Genomic DNA, 6,000 nt, shown 5'->3' on the forward strand with positions numbered 1-6,000 from the left:
GCCGACTGCTGAATGACAATCAAATTATAGTTTGCTACGGAAAAACATCATAAGCTATTGCTAAAATTATTATAAATCATTGGGACACCATAAACTGTCATTAATGTCCTCGTGGCCAAAAATTTTCCTGGTTGGCTGATGCGCACACATCAATAGGTTAGACTGTTATTAAAGGCGTTGTAGCGCGCTTCATGCCAGATGCGTGCGCATCAGGCTCCAACCATTTTTTAAATGTTTTTTTTTGAATATTTCAATTTTAGATTTTTTTTAACCTTCACTCGCGTTACGCTTCGTGCCTGATGCCTCAAGTTCTTCGATTTTCATGATCTGCACTTGTTATAATTTCAATCCCCATGGCATGACATTGATCTCGTTCGTAAGAATCCGAATTGATCGGGTGCTTAAAAATTTCTCAATAGGAATAATAATATCACCACTAATGTTTGGCTAAATTTTAATATCCAACTGTCCAAATTCCCAAGGTATTTTCATGAATCTCATTTTTTAACCTTTGTATGAGCATACCTTAGCTACCAGCATTGAAATGCAATTTCTGGCTTAATAGGTTAGGGTAGATGAGGATAATTTCAAAATCTTAATATGGGCCGACATATAAATTTTCAAAACCTTCATATAGAATTAACTTTTTTTTTAAAATTATATTAGATTGTTTTGTTGAAAAGTTGAGGGGGGCCATGGCCCCTATCTTCGTCTTATTAATAGATTTATTGTATCTGGTGAGATCGGTCATACTAACCTTTATTTCATTGTCATATTTCAATTATTTGGTTATTGATTTCATGGGGTCACGTATAATTCTCTTCGCCATAACTTTTTGTGAAAAATTCTATGAGCATGCATTTTATCCTCATCCGTTCAAGAGATATCCTTTTTGTTTCTGTAAATTGTGCTTAATAATATGAAGCACATGCAAGCCATATTGGGTCTTTACAGCTTCCTTGTTATTTTGATTGTTCATTTTCACTTTGAACATTATTTGTGTATTTGTCTTAATACTTACTCATCATTATGCTTTGTTCTTCACTACATGCTTGGCGCATTTGAGCCATCGGCGAAAAACGCACTTTGCCGGCGATCATGGCCGTCAACACAATGTGTATTTGTTGTAGTGTTACTCTTATTATATATATATATATATATATATATATATGGAGAGAGAGAGAGAGTCATGGTGCTCAAAATCTTGGAAATTCTTGTTTTTATGAAGAGAAATCGACGTGCACGATGCGTTACCTCAATGGGCACCGCTTGCCTCTCAACTTGCCCTTTCATGGATAAGCACAACTGCTGCTTATCATTGGACGAATGACAACTTTGCACTACAAAGGCAGCTCTAGGACAGAAATAGTCACATCGTAGTCAGAAGGTTTGACCATTGCCTACCAAAACTTAAATCTTAACTCTCCCCTTGTTGTCGGATAAAATCATATATTTGGTCAGCTAAAAATATGTTACCGGAAGCCTATAATATATCTTTTTTAAGCAACATTATGAGATACAATATGATCAATTGCCCAAAAAATAGGAATACTATGTGGAGATGAAATCTCTCTCTCTCTCTTTCTTTATATATATATATATATATATATATATATATATATATATATATATATATATATATATTAGGACCATCTCATTAAAGTGCACCTTCTAAAGTTTGTTGAGAGTGAAAATAAATGGGCTGATGTCCAAGTTTTCGAAGAACAAGAACGTACGCACGTAGGTACTGGTCACATTCATTATATTCAATTGGCAATTTCTGGATATATTGACATAGAAATATCTGGTTTGATCAGTTCTTATCTAGTGCCCTCGACCCATCGCTTTAATCAATTTGGCGAGTGATAATTTAAAGCAAAACTTTGCGTTCTGGCCATTGATATGCAGTAATGATTGCTGAACATGGATTCAAAGACCTGTTATAGTGACAGAACAAGCAATTATGGACTTTAATTGCTCACGCCTGACACCGGGAAGATCTGGGGAAAGTTCGATGGGAAAAGTATATAAGGTCAATGTTTGATCAGAGTATGGATGATTGAGCTCTAGGCAGGGATGATAGTACCGGATCCGATCTGGGCTTGAGATTTTGCAGTTTTGAGTATTTTTCAAATTTGGATCTGGATCCTTTTCTAGGTTTTAGTTTATTTTATTTCAAGGAAATTGCAAAAGATGAAAAAGTTCGAATTATTTTCAAACATTTTTTTTGAGTAAATTTCTTTTGCATTGCATAATTAAAAAGACCATTAGTTTGGTGAACGAGAGGTTAATCCCACCGTCCGAATGCAGAATAAAAAGAATTTTTCCTTTCCCTTATTCTCCTAACGCTCAAGACCCTTTTCGGTGCCATGAAACAACACTTTTATTATACATCAACTTGCATATCAGTGTCCTTCCTTGTTACAATGCACATAGTTAACTTTTCATGAGTTAGTAACAAAAATTGACCACCTACTAACTCATACCCTGTTAGTTGTGGCCCATTATTTTTTATGTGAACAAATTTATAATTAATCAAATGGCCTAGACATTATAATTACATCTTGAATTACATTTCTAAAAAAGAAAAGGAACATCTGAAAACCGTTCTCCTTCCCTTTCTTGATACATTCAAATATTTTTTGGCCACTAAAACCTCTTGGGAAAATCGAATGGGGAGCTTTCTATTATGATTGGGTACGGGTTGGCGATTTTTATGATTTGGGATGCTTCAAATCAATGTAAAAAATCTTATTATTGGAGTAAATTCTGCAACTCGAACGGTCAATTTGGATATATATATATATATATATAATGAGAGCGTGAGAGAGCGGCTTTCGTTGTGCTCAATTCCAGTCGATCATTTTACTTGGTTGGTTAAAAGTTGTCAAGCAGGTGGGTGAGGGAGGCGCATTTAAAATAAGAAAATGGTTTAGGCAGGGGAAGGAAGCCGTGGCCTCCCCTCACCGGCGGCAAGCGAGGGCAGGGGAATGACCTCCGGCGCCCGGGGGAGGCAACAGCCTCCCCTGCCTCAAATTTCTGATGAACATAAAAAAGATAAAAGAAGGGGGCTTGACCGTTGCCTTCCCCACTGCCACCAGCCACCACCGTCGGTGCCTCGTTGTCGCTGGCGGTTGGTGGCCTCCCCCAGCCAGTGGACGTTCTGCCAGCAGCCGTGGGGGAGGCTGTCTGTTGATGCATTCTTGCTCAGTTCAGAGTTTTTTTTCTTACTTTTCCATTTGTGAAAACGTGGGCCAATGGAACGCCCACACCAGCCGAACATTCCTTTTTGCTGGGTGTTGGCATGAGCGAAGTAGAAATCTCTCTCTTTTATATATATATATATATATGGAAATTTCGATCCGACTATTTAAATTGTTTAATTTTAAATTTTTTTAAGGAGCCTTCAATACGAACACAAGGCTTGTATTTAGAGAAGCTTGTTGACGTTTTCCCCTCTAATGGGTTTGAGCGAGTGTGCCGCTCAGTTCATTCAACAAACAAACGCATGCCAAAAGCAAAGGGGATATTATTCAAAATTTTGAAAAAGAATGGTCATTTTTGAGTCTGTTTACCTTTTTTTTTTCAATTTCCTTTTTTGTCATTATAAAAAATTTCTTGTTTTCTATCAAACGAGCATTTTCGTTATTAAACTGTTGCACCAAATACGGCGTACCATAACCAAGTTGGCTCTTTAGTGACATTTAATTTGGCGCTACTAATGATGAATTATTATAAAAACATGTTCCAAAATTGTTTCATAAGCAATGTGAAGTTGTGGATGTCAACTCTAAATTTAAAAAATTGAAGACATAAGAAAAAAATAGAATCTAAACACGCCTTTTACATGTTTCATGCTCGACCAACTACACTATGCCCTTTTACACACTGTCTGCATGACCAGCTATACCACGTTCCTCGAGACCGCTATATTTTTCTTATCCAATACCTTCAAGGGTAAAAAAAGTTGAAGCCGCTTGGCACGAACATTATAAAAGTTTGGCTAACACTAAGCTAATAAAAAATGTAGGTCAATTATTCAGTCAAACCAATTTTGATCGTACTTTGACTCTTAAAAAAACATCTCCTTTGATGCAAGACTTAGGCCAAAGTCAGTTCCAGTTGCGTGAAGCGGGGACACAGAGCCATGGTAAGCCCGCCTGGGTCTTGGCCCCACCTCAAAATTTTTTTTTTTAAATTTACAAATAAATTTTTAAAAAAATTCAGTTGTTTTATATGAAAATTTTGAAAAATGATATTTCGGCTATAGCAAAAATTTAAAAACTTTAATTCGGTACCTTTCATAAAAAATTTCTAACTCCATCAACTCAAAAAACTTGTAAACCACGCTCATCACTGATCCTTTATGCAATCAACCAAAATTATATATGGCGGCATGTGAAATTATGACCAATGGTACCAACAAGAAAATAATTTTTGAATGTGTTTTCCAACCATTTATGGAAGAGATGCACCTACCTGACCTTTAGATCTATTAATAATACACTTTATAGCAAAAACATATTTTTTTGTGGTCAAGAAGTCCAACTTGCTTCCTTCTTAGAGGATAAGAAGTATGCATATAATTTCGGGTGCTGCATAATTTCGTACCAATTCAGTCTTCGCCAAGGTGGTATTAATTTGCAAATTTCATTGCATGTGTAATTTATACTCCGAAAAACCAGAATCACTATATATATATATATATATATATGTAAAATATCTGTCGGTGACTCAAACAAGTACGCTAACTTTTGGTTTGCTCGAACAAACAAAATGCAAATGAGAATTTGAAAGCCTGTCCATGGACCACCTCCCAACCCGCTTTGGACCTTATTGTATCTATTTGGAAGATGTAAAGTCCGGGAAAGGTTAGGTTTTAAACTTTTGTATTGTTAGTTGGTGTGAGATTAAGTTATTTCCCTAATTAAAGGTGCATTCTTTGTCCGTTTTTCTTTAATAAAAGATGCTGCCGATATGACCATTTACCAAGATTGACAATAATCTATCATACCGTATCACGTTTATAAAAATAGCGACCCTTTACCAACATATATGTCGTCTCTCTCTTTCTATCTATCTATGTATGAGGCAGGTCCGGCAGGAGAGGAGAGATGCTGTCTGTTTCTTATTATGAGTGCTACTTCTAGTGAGAGAGAGAGAAGGCAGATCTCCCGTGCATGAGGGATCTCCTCTCATCAATGGTGTTTCATGCTTTCCATCAGTCGGCCTCTTTTTAAGTGTGATCTTATATATATATATATATGTGTGTGTGTGCGTGTTTTTAAGCAAAGGGATCATATGTTTCATCACACTTACGAATAATGTACTATCTTGCATGAAAAATGCCACCGGAATTGTGACATTCTATGATTACTAGCTACTTTATAAAGGTTGTATGTTGTGATTACCACTTTACTAAAGGTTATTTCTTAACACTTTTTACTGAAAAAAGTGGTGTCTCCATCGTCAGATGCGTAATGATATTCTAATTTTTTTATTGGGAAAACCTCTTAGCCGGTGCAGTTGGTAACCATTATACTTTGATCATGATGGGAGCATATTAGTGAAGTTAATGTAAACAAAGGCCGTTAGTGGTAGGTTCTGGCTGGTTTCAAAACAATATAAAAATATATATTAACATTTGTTTTAAGAGGCAATACAAATGGCTCTGAGGGATTGAAGGTTCGAATCCGGTGGCTGTCGTCATGTTTCGGTATATGTTTCATTGAGACGACAAATAATATTCTTTTTTATTATGTTGAACGGCATGCACTTGCCATTGAAACAAATAATATTCTTTTCCATTATAATATTGTTAACATTTAAGTGCACCTAACGTCTTATTTCAATCATTTGAACCCAATTTTCTTTTACAAAAAGTGAGGTGCGATATATATATATATATATATATATATATATATATATATATATATATATATATATATATAGAGAGAGAGAGAGAGAGAGAGAGAGAGAGAGAGAGAGAGAGAGAGATGT

Source organism: Nymphaea colorata, chromosome 5, assembly GCF_008831285.2.
Source record: "Nymphaea colorata isolate Beijing-Zhang1983 chromosome 5, ASM883128v2, whole genome shotgun sequence".
NCBI lineage: Eukaryota > Viridiplantae > Streptophyta > Magnoliopsida > Nymphaeales > Nymphaeaceae > Nymphaea > Nymphaea colorata.